We start from the raw sequence: 17,545 nt of genomic DNA, 5'->3' as shown, positions 1-17,545 counted from the left end.
GCACAGGCTCCAGATGCGCAGGCCCAGCGGCCATGGCTCACGGGCCCAGCCGCTCCGCGGCATGTGGGATCTTCCCGGACCGGGGCACGAACCCGTGTCCCCTGCATCGGCAGGCGGACTCTCAACCACTGCGCCACCAGGGAAGCCCGGGGGGATATTTTGAAGCATTTTACCACTAGCAAACTTTAAATAAATTATGAGTTTTCAGGTAACATATGTACATTTTAGAACCCAAGGCTATGTCTGGGTTAACAATAAAAGGAGCAAAGGTGATCAAACCATGAAATAATAAGTTGTCTTAATGTCCATATCAACTTAGCACTTAGATTTTTGTATCAATCAGACCAAGGTGAAATTTTTCACTTAGCAGGATAATTTTATGCCCATTAAAGTAATTATCCTGGTTTGGTCAAATTGAGTTAGTTCCTATATATACTTTCTACTACTTTACTTCTACTCTGCTTATGTAGCTTTGCCTAGGATTACCTTATCCCATCTCTCTGTACACAAATCTTATCTACCTTTAATAACAGTTTCAATGGCATTTCTTCTATGAAGGCTTTCAATAACTCTCAACTGAAATAACTGTTTCCTTCATAAGATTTAACTATTTGGTTATGATACTTAGCATAATGACCACTAATTTAAAATGCAGAAAGCCTGTTTCACTTCAATGTGTACTGACTGAATGGTCAAGAGTAGGTCACTATACCTTCATGTACCTCACTATACTGATTTGACAAAGAGGAATACTAGTACTTGTAGCAGATACAATTCTTTTTGTTATTACATGATTTTCTATTTATGGGCCCATAGAAAAACAACATTTCCCAACTTCTTTTGGATTTGCATTCAGGTCCTATAACTGGTTCTGATCAGGAAAATGTAAGCAGCAGAAATGACTTGTGTTGAAAAAATAAAACAAACTATTGAATAACCTAAAAGAAACAGACTCACAGATATAGAGAACAAACTAGTGGTTACCAGTGGGGAGAGGGAAGGAGTAGAGGCAAGATAGAGGTAGGGGATTAATAGGTACAAACAACTATGTATAAAATAAATAAGCTGTCAATACAAGGGTATATTGTACAGCACAGGGAATATAGCCAATGTCTTATAATAACTATAAATGGAGTACAGCCTTTGAAAATTGTGAATCACTATGTAGTACATCTGAAACTTGCTTAATATTGTATGGCAACTCTACAGCAATTAAAAAAAAAAAGAAAAGAAATGACTTGTGTTGAGACAGAGGGAGTTATCAGCATTTGACCTCATTCTGTGCCTTCCCAAGTAGCCATGTATTGAGGTGGAGGGAGTTGGATTGAGGTTTAGGACTGGTAACCGTGGTCAAAGATTTTACTGTCTCTGATCCATGCTTGAAGGAGAGCCCTTGCTGACCAACATGGCACTTTGCATGAGTGAGAAATAAACTCTGGCTGAATATGTCACCAGAATTTCATGGTTAATTCATAATCATGAATAGCTTTCCTCATGTTGACATCTACTCTCTGCTACCTCACAGAGTAGAGGTGAGGATCCAGTGAAGAAGAATACTTTTCAAGCATATACTATATGCCAAGTATTATGCTGTTTACCTATACGAATTAATGTAATAATATAGTAAAAATACTCTGGAAATTATAAATATTAATTATGTAAAAGGATTAATCCTTTGTTCGGGCACATGTCTTCCCCTTTTACTGATCTGTAGGTTCTTTAAGAATGTATTGGATTGTAACTTATTTATCAGATGTAGTATTGAACAGTATTTAAGAAGGTGGGCTTTAGACTCAAATCTTATCCATACCACTTACTAGCTGCATGACTTTGTATAAGTTACCTAATATTTAAGTGTCATGTTTACTTATCTGTCAAACACAATGAATAATACTACCTACCTCACTGAATTTTTTTGGAGCATGAACTACTTGATGTACATAAAGTGCTTAGAAAAATTAAGGCTTCAGAATATTTAACTGTTATTATTTTCCACTTGTTCTTCCCAGAATTCAGCAGTATTCTGGGAAAGTGAATAGGTGTTAAGGCAATGTTTTCTCATCTCTGCTGTAATGAATTTTCTTGGATTATAATATAACTTTACATATCACGCCTGTAGTCAAATTTACTATACTTTCTTTCCCACATCATTTTATATTCTGTGCTTTTAGCTTAAATTTTTATACTAAGAATTTTCCTTTAAGAAATATATTTTTCATGCCATGTGGATGAATATATGACATGCATTGACCTAAACAAAGATCCACATATGCCTGCTGAGTTGGTGGAGACAGAGAAGGCTGCTCTCAGACATTTATTTGCATAAGTTGATTTGAATGAGGCAGAGTTTGAGGCAATGGAAGTGGGCAGTGCGGTGTCCTTTTCCCAGAGCAAGTTCATAGATTAGAGAGTTATTTTAGAAGTAAAGTCAATAAGATTCAGTGATGGATTTAATATGGGGACAGATGCTACAACATAAATAAATCCTAGCCCTGTGGAGAGGAACGAGGCACAGACACAAGGAGATGCTTTCATGAGTGACATTGTGAGAATAAAGCACTCGCAGTGTTGAGTCAGATACGCCTTCACTTTTAATTCAGGAGCCCAACATTTATAGTTTGATTGCTAATTAATGCTTTGTTGATAAAATTGATGTTTCCACAGAGGCAAATTTACTCCTATACTATTAAAAACGTAAAGCACTACTGTATAATTTTTATGCAATAATGATTTTATTTATGCTTTTTAAGGGGCCAGTATTTAGTCTATAATTATAAATATCAGCTTGAACAAAAAGTATATATTTTTGTTGAATTATTCTTTCAATTCTATTGTGCTTTACAATTTTCAAAAGTTATATATATACACATATGTTTTAATTTTATCTATAATTAAGCTTATTTGGCTTGAACATCTTGTGATAGAATCTGAACCCAATAATTTTGGTTTACCAAGTTAATCAAACAATTTATTCAGTTTTTTTATCGATTCATTCATTCATTCAGTCAGTCAGTCAGTCATCAGTTATCTGTTGAGCAACTACCACATGCTGGGCACTGTGCAAGGCCCTGGGTGTACACTGGAGAGCAATATAGACGTTGTTTCTGTTCCCATGAAGTCTACAGTGTAATGAGAGACACATACAATCAACAAGTAAATATGTCATTGTGAATGCAAAAAATACTACAGAGAAAATGAATAAAATTGTTTGACAGAGAATACAATGAGAAAAATTACTTTACTTTGGGTGGTTAGGGAGAACCTCTCTGAAGAAGAGTCATTTAAACTGAGACCTGAAAGTGAGAAGAATCCAGCCTTGCTTGGTCTGGAAAAGAGCATTCTAGGTGGTTGGATGACCACCAGAAAAAGTTCCAGTGAAGTTATAAACACTGGATGGTAGGTAGTGAGAGAGAGAGTGGTATTAGCTGGGCTAAAGCATAAAGAACATTATAATTTATGGGAAGGAGATGAATTTTTTCCTAAATGCAATGGGAAGACATTGAAAGGTTTTACACAGATATGAATTGATTTGGGTTTAAGATAAATCACAGTGGCTGTTTATCAAAAAAGGTTTGAAAGCTGGAAGACCGTATGAAACCTGTTGCCATAAGACAGAGAATTAGACCAGGGTTGTGACAATAAGTAGGGAGAGAAGTTCATAGATTAGAGAGTTATTTTAGAAGTAAAGTCAATAAGATTCAGTGATGGATTTAATATGGGGACAGAAAGCAAAGAGAGGGAAAAGAGATGCCCAGGGTGATTTCCATGCATTGTGGAAATAGACATTGTGCCCCTGGGTGGGTAGGATAACCCCGCGCAGAGATGAACAAGGCAGGGAGAGGGACGCCAGTGAGGAAAGATTCTCTATGTAAAGTCCAGCTTCTTTCACATGTCTGGATCTTCATACATTCACGTTGGAGCTTTAGCAGCATCACTTCCTCAACCGTAGCTAATTTGAAAGCAAGGGATGCACATCTAGAAAATTATAAAAAAGATCTTGTAAGGCAAAATTCTACTTTTTTTCCTCATCAGTTTGTTCCAACCTTTATTATATGTGTAAGAATTAGAAATATAAAGGCCTCAGGGAGGGAATATGGGCGCATGAGTAGAAAGTCATAGAAAATTAGTGGCATAAAAAAAATTGAATATGAAAAAAATTTAAAGGTTGGATTGTTTAAAAAATTTACGTCGATAAATAAAACATTTCAGTTAAGTTTTCATATACTTCATCAAGCTTTACTCTCTCCAGAAATATTTCTAAAAATAAAAATTTCAATATATCACTGAGCTGAAACAGTGTGTTTTTCCAGCTTTTCATGCCCAATCATTTAGGCAACTCCATTATTTCATGGTATTTAAGTGTGCTTTCATTAATGAACGTAGAGGAAAATAAAGGCAAATGGGAAAATAGTTCTTGTCAAGTAGTTAATTCAACTGCCATTTCTATAGATCCAAGTTTCAAAGGTGTATAAATGATGCTTACGTTTGAGCTGTTAACTTAATTAAATTTCCAACAAATAGCATAGTTTGGACTAAATGTTAGAAAAGCAAATTCAAATGTAAAGTAACGGGGAAAGCCTTTATTTGGGGGGGGTCAGGAATGAGGTTTGTGAATGGTAACCATGTTCAACAGTTTTAATCTCTTTAGATTCATTTCCAAATCTGTAAAGTGAGGATAATATAACCCTAATCTCAGAATTGTTATAAGAGTTAAAACAGATAATGTCCGCAAAATACGGATGTATTGTTGGGCATCATTGGTTGCTTTGAAGAAGATATATTATGTATATGGACCAGAAGATACATATGTATTACATACAGTGCAAACAAGTTATAATAATTACATAAAGGAAGATAAAACATGTGATATTACTATTTAGCCAACAAATATTTATTGAGAGCAGTTACTTGAAAGATACAGTCTAGATGCTGGAAATAGAGAAGTGGAAAAGAAAATCTCTCATGTAGATTATATTCTAGCAGGAAAAGCTGTTGCTCAACAAATACCTATGTAATATTTAGGTAGTGATAAATGCTATGCAGAAAAATAATGCAGAGTGAGAAAGGTAGAGACATAATACAGTGTTTAAGTGAGGCCTCTCTGTTAAGAAGTGGCATTGGAGCAGAGACTAAAGGAAGTGAGAAGCAAATGTGTGGGTATGTAGGGGGAGGAAAGCTTCTCAGGCGAGGGAACAGCAAGTACCAAGGTCTGAGGCAGGAGTGTGCCCGGTGCACTCAAGGATCTCCAAGTAGGACACTGGCTGGAGCAGAATAATTGAGATGAGATGAGGTCAGAATGAGAAATTAACAGCAAATGACATCATAGAGTTAGTGGAGGGCAAGGTCATGGGAGCTTTGCCGACCATGCTGCAGATTTGAATTTAATTCTGAGTTTGATGCAAAATCCTTAGTGGGTTTTGGGCAGAAGAGTATCATGATCTAACTAACTTATGTTTTAAGAGTACCACTCAGAGTGCATGGGTGGGGACACTTATGGGAGCAGGAAGGCTAGTTGGGAGGCTGAAGCACTAGTTCATGTGAGAAATGATGGTTCTTTAGGAGAGGGTGAAGGTGGTGAAAAGTTGTTGGAATTTGGATGTCTTTGGAAGGTAAAGCCAACTGATTTTCTGATGAATCTCTTGGATTCAAGAGAGAATAAAAGGACAAATGGAGAGTGTGAGGATGGACAACTCATTTGAGGACTTTTGCTGTAAAGAGGGACAGAAAATTAGAGTAGTAGCTGGAAGGGATAGTGGGGTGAAGAAAGATTTTTTTTCTTAACATGGAAGATATGGTAACTGTTTTTATGCTGATAAAAATTATCCAATAAAAGAGGATAAAAATGGCAATGCAGGAGAGAAAGGATCAACTGCAGGAATAATGCCCTAGGGTGAGTGAGAGGAATGGAATTTTGTGCACAAAGTAAGAGTTTGTTCAGATATAGAGGTACCATTAGTTTACCATTGTCATGGAAATAAAGACTGATGGTATGAGTACAGATGCAAGTAAATTGGTAAATTTGGTAGGAAGAGCATGTGTTGCCCATATTTTCTCAATGACAAAAGAATCAAGGAAATCAAATGGGAGATGGATGGGGTATTGGAGTTTTAAGAGAGAGAGAAAATGTGAAACCTTTACCTAAGAGACTAAGAAAGTTAATGAAGTGAGGAAATGTGATAGAATTGCTTGTAACTTGAGGTCAGTGAAGATGAATTTAAAATTATATTGATCAGCGTTGCTGTCATTCTTCTAACCAAGTTCAGATGCTTGGAGCAAGATAAAAGTCCGTAAATTGAATTTAATCAGGGTTGGGGGGTTCACAAGTAATTAAACTGGAGAGATACTAATTCCAGATACTAGAGAAATCAAAGATGGTTTCTTGGCAGGAAACGGGTTTGAGATGGATCCTGAGTTTATATAGGCCTTGAATAGCCAAAATGTTTGAACGGTCTCTCCAAATAGAAGAAAATTATGGAAAAATAAGTCTAAAGTGGGTAAAGAATAACAGAGATTATCAAATAATGGGGTCTTATTAGTCTGTATATTATGTAGAGCTATTTTAATGGAGTGGGGAGGGATGAGTGGTAGTGAAAAGGAGGGAAAGGGGAGAAAATATACCTTCAGAAGGGACCAGGTTTTGGTGACCTTTGCCTGCTGTCTTATGTAACACATGAAAAAATCATGAACTTTGATGACAGAAACTCTTTTGGTTGTACCTCTTATGCACCTATAACTCAAACATTTTTCTGGGATTGAAAAACCTGCACCAAATTTAAGAACTAAACTAAAATTGACAAAGGCAAAAAAAAAAATCTTTATCTGTTTGGGCAAGATTTCAATATTTAGATTTCTCTGAAGGAAACAAAATAAATCAATGGAAAATAAGATTGATTTAGCAACCATATAAACAAAAATAAATTTCAGTGGTTTATTTTTCTTCTACTTCATTTTTGAAAATAAGTGCTTTCTTTACTTTATCTGATACTGTGGAAGACAGAAATAATATTAGCTTATGCCTTACAATAAATCAAAATTATATCGTTATTCATCTCTCCTTGCCCCACCCCTCTACCCTCACCCTATTCCATTAAAGGAATTAAAGGGATATAGAAAGCAAAACGTTCCCTCCTAAATTTTCAAAACTTGTCAAATTTATATCCCTAAAAGATTTAACATAGGAAGAATACATTTGGTTTTGATTTATTAGGATCTATATTTCCCTTAAAAAGATGAATAATGCTCCCAAGTACAGAAGATGAGATGACCAGGATTGCACTGGATGTCCTCAACTTTTTTTTTTTGGTTCTAAAATCTTATAACCGTGGATAATTAAATCAGCATAATCAATAGCTCATGAATAAGCCACCATCAATAGCTTCATTTTAATGTTCTTTGCATGACTTTTTTTTCTATTAGGTGCTTATAGTTCATAATTTTTTGCCATTAAGTTGTGAGAAAAAATGTAAATTGTATTTCTTTATAAATGATTTCCTCTAAAAATTTCTTCTAAATGGTGTGGAAAGGATGTCATGACTAAAACACAGAAGAATTATTGCCCAAATATCATAGTGTTGCCACTGTAACAGCATAGTAATATACAACTCATAAGGAATATAATTTGGTGCTTAAATGTTTGTCCTTTTGTATTTGTCCAGAGAAATCTAAGCTATACAATGTATATTTCGTAAGTCAGGCACTATGTTGAACGTTTACATTGTTATTTAATTTGTACAACATCAATATAAGGTGTTACTATTCAATATTATCTATGAAGAAATTCAGCCTCAGAGAAATAAAGTATTTTCCCAATATCGCGTAGATTCTTAAGTAAATAGTTACATAGATAGGTAAAATAATGCCTACATGAGCTATTGCCAATTCAAATTTAGGGAAAACATTTTAGAGAAAAGAAATGATTACACATATTGAAAATATATATCAAAAACTGTGAAAAAAAAAAAAAAAAAACTGTTCCCAATATCGCGTAGATTCTTAAGTAAATAGTTACATAGATAGGTAAAATAATGCCTACATGAGCTATTGCCAATTCAAATTTAGGGAAAACATTTTAGAGAAAAGAAATGATTACACATATTGAAAATATATATCAAAAACTGTGGCTAGATATTTACTGTTTACTTACGGAGTGTGTTATAAAATGCATTTCAACATCAGAGACTTAACCAGCTCAATGCCAACATCCCTTTTAAATGGAAGAGTCTATCATCTCTGATGTTTGTGTAATGATTTTGATTTTAGAATCTATCTTGACTGAATAGAAGAAATTATCATATGTAGAGCTTGTCTTCCAGACATTTGTGCCCTCTATAGAAGTAGTAAAGGGAGGCACCAGGGTGACAGCAATCTGTAGGAGGAAGACAATATAGTCAACTATATATGGCATGACTAGAAATCTCCTTCTTAAGGAATTTGATGTGTTGATAGTGATTTGGGACTCTTTAAGGGTTTATCACTTGGAATATTGGCAAGAGTTCAAGTCAAAGGAGAGTCAACAGTCCTAAGATTATACATATGAGGTCCCAGAAACAGACCAGTATTCTAATACTGATTTAAAAGAAATCATTTCCATCACTTTTATTAATTCTGTGACACCAGGACTCATAAGAAGTCTACATATTCTACATCTGTTAGATGAAGACAAGGGAGACTATTCTGATGAAATTCCATTAGAAGGACTTTTTGTTATTAAGCTAGATTTTAAGACTGCTTGATTTAAATGCCCTCACACAGGAAATTAGGAATCAATTACTGTATTGAAGAATATTTATGACATAGAAGACATTATGCTTCTGAAATTTTTAACGTTTTCATTTTTTAATTTACTTTATATTCCTTGAGTTTGCTTTGTTATTCTTTTTAAAGTTCTTGAGCTGAATTGCTAGTCTATATCTTCTTTAATAATGAAGAGATCCAAGACTAAAATATTTTCTCTGAGAAATGCTTTTTTCCATAATTTTTTAATTTATTAATTTTAGAAAATTTTAAATGTATACAGAAGTAAGACAGTGTAATAAGCTCCCATGTGGATCTATTACCCATCTGCAAATATATCAACTGATGACCAGTCTTCTTTCATTTATAGGTCTTCAGCTAGATCTTTCACCATTGGATTATTTTGAAGAAAATCTTAGACATCAAATCATTTCATCTATAAGTACCTCTAAAATATAAGCATTCTTATATAACTTGATATGTCTTTTACATATCTTATACTCTACAAATCCCTCTCTCTCTCTCTCTCTCTCTCTCTCTCCATCTCTCTCCATCTTTTTATTAAAGAAACTTGACTTTTTCTTCTATTATTCTATAGTTTCCCAAGACTGGATTTTGATGATTGATTATTTTCCTTAGGTATCATTTATCATATTTTTTGTCCCTTATTTCCCTGTAAACTAGTCCTTATCAGAGCAGATTTGATTTCAATCAAAGGTGGAATTATGTATAATACTTCCATCAAGAAACACATAATGTTGATTGTCTTTTTGTCATATTAGCAGCCATTGTTGATCATTGCCTGGATTGTTTACATTAGATTTGCATTAGGGTTGCAGAATAGTGATTTTCACTTTTATCATTCCTTTTACATTTATTTGCTTCAAAATTTCCATAAGGAGAAATATTCACTCATCAATTATTTGTTTTTTTCTGAGCTGTGGTTCTTATGTGAAGGACAAGATAAATAATTACTTTCTTTTTTACATTTTTCAGAACAGTGAGTTTGTTTCCTAGTACCTTCATAGTTATCCAAGGATTTTTTTTTTTTTAATTTGCTTGGGTGGAGTGGGGAAAGCACTTACCCTTATGAACTCATAGATTTAAACATATTTGATGTATTTCAATCCAGAGCACATATTATTGTTTTTCAAGATACTCACCTTTGTCTAGTGGAAATCTTTTCATGTTTGTTCTGGAGTCATTTTGACATGAACCCAGTATACCATGAAAACTTTCTTACTTTCTGTTATGAAAAATGTTCTGGACTCATATTGTACATTTGTACGTTTCCTGACCCAGAACTGAAATCAGCTTTCTTCAGTGAGTTCTGGTTCCTTTTGGCAGAAAATAACATCCAGAGACCACAATCACAGCTCTGAGGTCATAGCTCATAAACTTTAATAGAAACTTCTTGTCATTATTTTCTAAATAGCTATAATTGCAACTTTAATTTCTTCTTTGACCTAAGGGATACATTTTAAAATTTTCTAAGTAGTCAAATGTTTTTGATAATTAACTCCTTACCCTTTGTGTTATTATTTTCTTGATCAAAGAAAATCATCTGCACAAATTTTGCTTTTTATATTTTAATGAGTTTTTGGTGGCCTAACATGATATTTGAAAATATTTCATCAGCTCCAGAAGAGAAAGTATTGTATCTTTTGTATGATGCTTAAGTTTATTATATATCACTTAAACACACTTATATCTGTATTACTTAGATCCTGACACTTTGCAATTTGTCCACCTGGAAAGCTGTGTATTAAGTAAGAACCTAAAATAAAAGGAGCTCAGATAAGTTAGAAGTAAGTTTATTTCTCTCCTTTGTAATAGTCCAAGCATAAGCAATCAAGGCAAACATGCAGGTCCTTTCATCCTGCCATTCTGCCATTTCTAGGAAGTTGTTCTCATCCACATGGAAGATGGCTCACCACCATGTTCACATCTCAGCCAGCTGGAAAGGGAATGGGGGCATAGGGGCAGATATACCTCTTCCTACTAAGGACATGACTTGCAAGTTACATACACAAATTCTGCTCACATCCTTTGGATCAGAATGTGGTACATAGCCACACTGAGATGCAAGGGAGTCTGGGAAAAGGAATGCTTATTTTAGGTAGCTCTGTTAAAATACCCTTATTACAAAAGAAGATGAGAAATGATATTGGGTCAGGGGTGTCAATTAGCAGTACTAGTATAGCCCGAAAGATGCTTTATCCTTGAAATCACAATTTCTCCAATATATTTATAGGTTTGGTCTCTTTCATTAATCCTGGCTTTTGAAGTATAATGTTTCCCTTTGATCTAGATATAGGCTTTATTTCTGATTAGGTAAATTTTCTTCATTATATCTGGACTCTTCTGTCCTACATGTATGGTTATTTTCTTCAAGCCCACTCATTTCTTTAGGATCTAGATATGTTTAGTTTGGATTACAAGCACGTAAGTATATAATTACAAAGCACATGTTTCCTATTAGTGGAAGGATTTGAGCTGGATGATTACTATGGCTGAGAAGAGAATCTCTAATTTTTGGTGGAAACTTAGACGGATGACCTCTAAGATTCTTCTCAACTCTAGGAATCTCTGATACTATAAAATGTTCATAAGATGTTGAACTTATTTTCTCTTTTGTGCATCTCATATGGATCTTATGGACTCTATGAAACCAAAGTAAGATACAGGTATGTTATTTGTAGGGAAATATTTGCCTACATGGATCTTACCATCTTGAATGAGTTTCTTCCTTACTGAAGTTTTTATGAATCTCCTGATCTTCATAAGCAGAGTCCCCTAGAGTCACCGTTCTTTCTCTTTCCCAAGGTGGTATCTCATGAACATATGACTGGGTGTCTCTTATTGCCAGGAGGTTTCAATAAGGTACTTATTTATTCATATTTGGTTGTGTCCTTACCGTGTGCCAGACTCTGTTGTAAAACAAAGATGAAAAAGACTTGGATGTGCCCTCATTAATCTTATAGTCTAAATACCATGATATGGGCATATGATTAGAAAGTTTCTCTTGAAAATATTTTAGCTCTGTGTACATACATGTATAATACATACAGCTGTGGACAGTAGAAAAAGGTTGATTCTCATAAAGTATTTAAAGTTAGCTACCAGTGAAGTAAAAAGTCATGTTTACATAGACCAGTGTTAATATCAGTTCAGCCTATTGAAAAAGTGGAAACTCCTAAGATATCTTGAGCTACTGATTAAATAACTGAACAACTAATAAATCAGTCTAGAAATTTGGGGTGGAAATAAGACAGAGTAGTTTTAAAAAATTCCTTTATATTGACATAGAATTCTAGAATCCTACAGGAGTCCAGTAGCCTAACATGTATCTAATGTATACATGTATCACCAGATTTTTCCCTTTACTGTTTTGGGAAAAAAATTATGTAAGAGTACTAAAGTACTTTCATAAAATCAGAGGCCAGCTTTCAAACTGAGTGAAAGTATTAGTTCTATAAATCATGTGTTTTTATTTTTATAATATTTAAGTGGTGATTTGCAAACCACTTTGTGAGGTTTAGTGCAAAAGAAATTTATTGAGACAAAATGTGCTAAATCTTAATGAAAAACTTAGTAAAGCACTCACAGTCCATGCCCAATGGGCCTGCAACCTAATTAGACTGATTGGCCTAATGCAGTCCTAAGAACCCATCCTACATTAACCACTCAGTTAACCACATTTTAAAACTGGGCCAACAACGTTAAAATCTCATAGGGCTCATTATGCCTTAGTGCAAACTGGGCATCTCTAAAATCACAAATGACTTGAGAAAATAAAGAGTACTGGCAACAAATTTATATTATAATGCTGACCCAGACACCTGCCAAAGGATATGTCTTTATTACGCTTGCTTGTATCAACCTCCCCATCAGCCTCCATCAAGTGTTTTTATAGCTACTTGTTGGTGGTAGATCTGCTTTATGAGCTGTGACTTAAGATCATCTATCCTACATACCTCACTAAGCTAGGTCAATTTTTAAATGGAAAGTTACCAATGACTATCAAAAATATTTTTGACACAAGCTGAGAATATAAGGTTTGTATTATACCTGACATGTATACATATGTGTCTGCCACACTAAACAGGAACATTAAAAGTAAGATGGAGAGATGTATCAGCTGGCACTGAGCCCTCCATCAAGAACTGTCTAAATAAGTCTACCTTGAAGAGAACACAGCTACAGAGAGCATCCCTCCTGCTCTCCTTCTGGAGTCTTTAGGCAGAATGAGAGTCTTAGATAAATCTCCTAAGGCACTTAACTCTTATGTGCCATGAAAAAGACCTGGAAGGTACCACATGTCCTCAGAGTGAAGTTGATGTGGAGATGTAGCAGTAGCTGGGCATCCAGCTATGGTACCTCCCAGAGGTTCCATAGAGGTCTGGTAGGGATTAAATGTACTATAGCCGAGCAAAACCAAGTACAGAACCCTGCAGCCACACATAGGACCTTTTAGCGCTTGTAAGCGAAGGAAAGATTGAGTCAGGAGCAGAGGATCTCTGGGTCCTGATCAAACCAAAGAAGATGCAACAAATTCCCCAATCACAGACATTAGCACAGTATGCCAGCAGGGCATACAGGGACCTGTGTGCAGACCTGTCCCTCCCATCCTCTCAATCACCATGGGTTATGTAGCCCTTTACATCTCACAACTTGAGACCATCTTGGACATGTCAGGGCAAGGACAGAGAATCTGGAAGATGGAGGATTTACTTGAGTAAGACTATTATCTAAAAAAAAAGTTTAAGTTATTGGATCAATGTAAGTTACTGGATTAAACTAAATTATATTTTCCCTACTCCCCAGCATTGTTGGAGAGGGTGGCAGCAAGGTGGTTTTAAAGAAAGATTACATCAGTTATTGGACATAAGGCATATATGGGGGTAAACTTGGGACTCATTTGCCAATATCTACACTGAGTGCACAATTAAGTAGTCATACCTTTGTTACCAATTGCCATGGTGGACTTTGACCATGTTAGGACAGTCAGGAGTCCTTGTTTGGGAGTGTCCCTATGCAGTCTGCCTGTGCGCCGTGGCTTTGGTGGGAGAGCTGAATCTGAAGTGAGCATGAGCTGTGTCTTCTCCTGGGACGCACTGGTGGCTGCTGCCTTGGTGAGAGGTAAGCCTGGCCATTGGAAGGACTAGAGCCAAAGCCCTTTGAATTCTGGGGCTTCTCCCAGGATCAGTGGCTGTTGCCTTGCTCTCAGGGGGGTAAAGCTGGAGCCCAAGGGGCTGGAGCAAGAGCCCTGAAGGAGTTGGGCTTCTCCTGGTAGCCATGGCAGTCTCTCTTTGGTTGGGGGTACATGTGGGGCCCAAGGTGCTGGAGCAACTCTTCTGAGCTGGCTTCGCTTTTCCTTGGTGCAAGCGATGGTGGTCTCCACCTTAGCAGGGAGCAGTGTCAGAGCAAGATGGGCGAGCAGGAGGCTGGTGTGGGTTTGGAGGGTGCACTGGGGAGGTTTTGGCAGGCCAGCTGGAGCATCAGGCAGTTTTCAATCTGCTGCCTCTGCCCTGGGACTGGGAACAAGCTAGTCCATGCATGTACTCTTCCAGAGTGGAGGCTCCGTTTCTTACAGCCCTCAGGTAAGCCCACTAGTTTTCAAACTAGTCAAGGGGGCTCATCTTCCAAGTGCCGGACCCCATGGCTGGGATGCCTAATATGGGGCTCGTATCTCTCTCACTTCTTAGGGAGGATCCCCAAGTCTGTGATATCCCCCTTCTCTTCTGGGTCACCGCTTAGGGGTGTGGGTCCCAACCAGATTAATCCTCCTTCCATCCTACCAGACTCTGTGTGGTTCCTTCCTCATAGCCTTGGTTGTAGAAGAGCTGTTCTGCTAGTCTTCAGGTAATTCTCAGTGAGAGTTGCCATATATGTAATTGTAGCTTTGATGTGTTCGTGGGTTCCCTGAGTTGAGCCCAGGGTCTTCCTACCCTGCCATCTTGATCCCCCTCCACCAATGATATATTATTAAGGGAAAAAATACATTCTTACACATTAGTAGGCACTAGTATAATGGATGCCTCACTTTATAATTTTAAGGTATGTGTGTTCACATGAACCGAAAAATCCCTGAGAGGTTCCCATGACAATGTTAACAGTAATGTCTCTTGGAAGTTGAGTAACCAGTGATTTTCATTTTCTTTTCCCTGTATAAGTACTGTATAAAATATTTGCAATGACATGCTTTATATTTATACTTTTAAAAAACCAACCAAGCTATTTTTTAGGAAAAAAATCCTTAAAGTTTGTATATAACACTGTGAGTAAATGATCAAACACCATTATTATAAACCATACAAGGGGCATAATCACCACAAGTTAAATACGAATCGGCCTGCTCTTCTTCCATGCTGTAAGACAGAAAGAAATATGATGTGAATGAATCAGTAAGCTCTCCTTCCACTGTGGTTGTGAGGAGTCACATCCTTGGCTGAGTGTCCTGAATTGGACATTATTGGAGAACACAATTATTCCCTTTTTCCCTAACTCTGTAGAAGGAAGAAGATTTTGTAACACTCTTGAGAAAGGAGCAGCACTTACTGATTTTATTAATGAGAGTAACTTATATGAAATCACTTAGTCTCTACAGCAACTCAGTTAGGGACTTTGGACCCTTGACCACAAGAAAGCATTGCCTTTCTCCAGCACGGCAGTAAATATTTTCTGATACTATCTCTAACGCTTCATTTGCTCTTCTCTATTGGAGGAGAAGTGATTTAACTGGCTGGTGAAGTGAGGAAATTTTTACGGATAGATGTGTCCTATTTAAATGTGGATAATAGATAATTCATCTCTCTTCTCTCTCTCGCTTTCTCTCTCTCTTTTAGTTTAACCCTAATTTTGTAAACTTCAGAAGATATCTTCACTTCATGAATCCTTAAAATAGTCGTTGGTAACTAGGAAATAAACATGCCTACCTTTAAATTCTTGGCTTAGGATCTGGCCCCCCGTAAGTACTCAGTAAAGGTTAGGTTGCTATAATTAATATTATGGCTGTTGCTTTAGAGAAGGAAAGAGAGTCATTTAAGAAGTGAGTAAAATTTTAAAAGCTCAGCTGGGCCTCGCTGAAAGAGCAGGGGAACAATAGAGAGAAATAGAACCCTGAAGGCAAATGGAAACCTGCGGGAAAAAGAGACAGCAAGAAGCAGTGTTGGGGATGCTTGGAAGAAACATAAGGGATTCAACTTCTACCAACTCTGACACTCTGGGAATGCAGAATTGGACAAAGTGCACACAGGAAGGATATATTTATCCTCTGTTAATCCACAAAGGGCACAAACATTGGAAAAATCAATGGCAACTTTCAGTCAATAATATACTGAAGGAAAACCTCCAGCCAAGGCAAATATGAAGATGAGGGAAAGATCCCACTAAGACACAGGATTCTTAGGCCCAAGGAATTCCAAAAGAAGAGGCTGCAACAGGAAATGACACGCTGCTAAAAATGCCTTTCGATATTTCTGAGGTTGAAGAAATCCAAAAAAAGAGAAGAAGATTGACATTGTGGAGAAAGTGATGCAATGAACTCTGGAGTGTTGGCTCTTTTAAAATGTAGGGCACCCAGCTCTCAAGGAGGAGGGGAGGTTGTATCCCCAGGCGGCATGCTCATTCCTCAGCATCCACATGCCAGAATCATGCTGGAAGAGTACGACTCAAGGGAGATATGGAAGTGAAAAGTTGTGAAATGAACATACAGTGAAAGATGAGAGCTTCAAGTAAGGCCTGGAGGCTGAAGAGGCCATCACAGCAAATTTGTAATTTTTGCAAAATGTAGGAATATATCAAATGTGAGAAACAGTGTCATCATTAACCTCTTAATGGAAGCATTCTCATAACTGAATTTAAGTTCATGGTGTAAGGACTCAAAATAATCTGGCCTAGACTATCAGGCATTCTGGCAAGATAAATCAAATCTACTCTATTTTTTTTTTTTCTGCTATGGTTCAGTGCTGACAGTTGCACTGTGACATGATATTATGTATGGGAATAACTGCTGTGGGAGGATTGAAATTATTTTGTCTCTTTCAAATTGTATGAGTGAAGGCTGCAGCTGAAATCATCTTACATGTTCTATAGACCCCGGATTCTTTGTCTGATAACATATCACACGTGAGTGTGAATTAAAATTGGAGTCATTAAATTTTGAAGTTGTTGGAGAGGCTACACCTATTCCCATAGGAAAAGGCCAGCCTGCTCCTAAAAGGACCCTGATTGCATGTGACTGAAATCCTTCTTGCTGAAAATAGAAGGAAAAACATTGAATAGGCAAGATTTTGGACTTTTGATTTCCTGGAAGTTTCATTAACTTGAATCAGATTTTGCTTCTGGTCTTTCATTTCTCTCTAAGAATATAATACTGAGAAGAATTTCATGTTGTGCAAGTGTGTGATACAGTTTGAAGTTAAACTGTATTATTGGCGCTACTTTTGCTTTTATGTGGACTTTTTGTATAGTTTCTAATAAGAAGCATTTGACAATGTAGTGGGGCATAATTTGAGGTTAGAAATTGAACAGGGAATGAGTTTTTGGCCATGAGTACATTGTACCCTGTGAGTTACATCAATCAATGGCTTATTCAAAGCTTTGTCAGAACTTTCTGAGTGCAAAAGCTGAACTATTCACTATTGACCTAGAAGGAGGCCCAGAGGGGCAGTGGTGGGCCATGGGGCACCTCTAATACTCTGCTAATTCCTCCTCTGAAGAGGTATAGCCACAACCCTGGACGATCATAGGCTTGGTTATTAAACACACATAATTAAATAAGCACAAAGTTTGGGAGTATTGGGGAAGA

The sequence above is a fragment of the Physeter macrocephalus genome, chromosome 4, assembly GCF_002837175.3.
Source record: "Physeter macrocephalus isolate SW-GA chromosome 4, ASM283717v5, whole genome shotgun sequence".
Lineage (NCBI taxonomy): Eukaryota > Metazoa > Chordata > Mammalia > Artiodactyla > Physeteridae > Physeter > Physeter macrocephalus.
Note: the sequence above shows the minus strand (reverse complement) of the source record.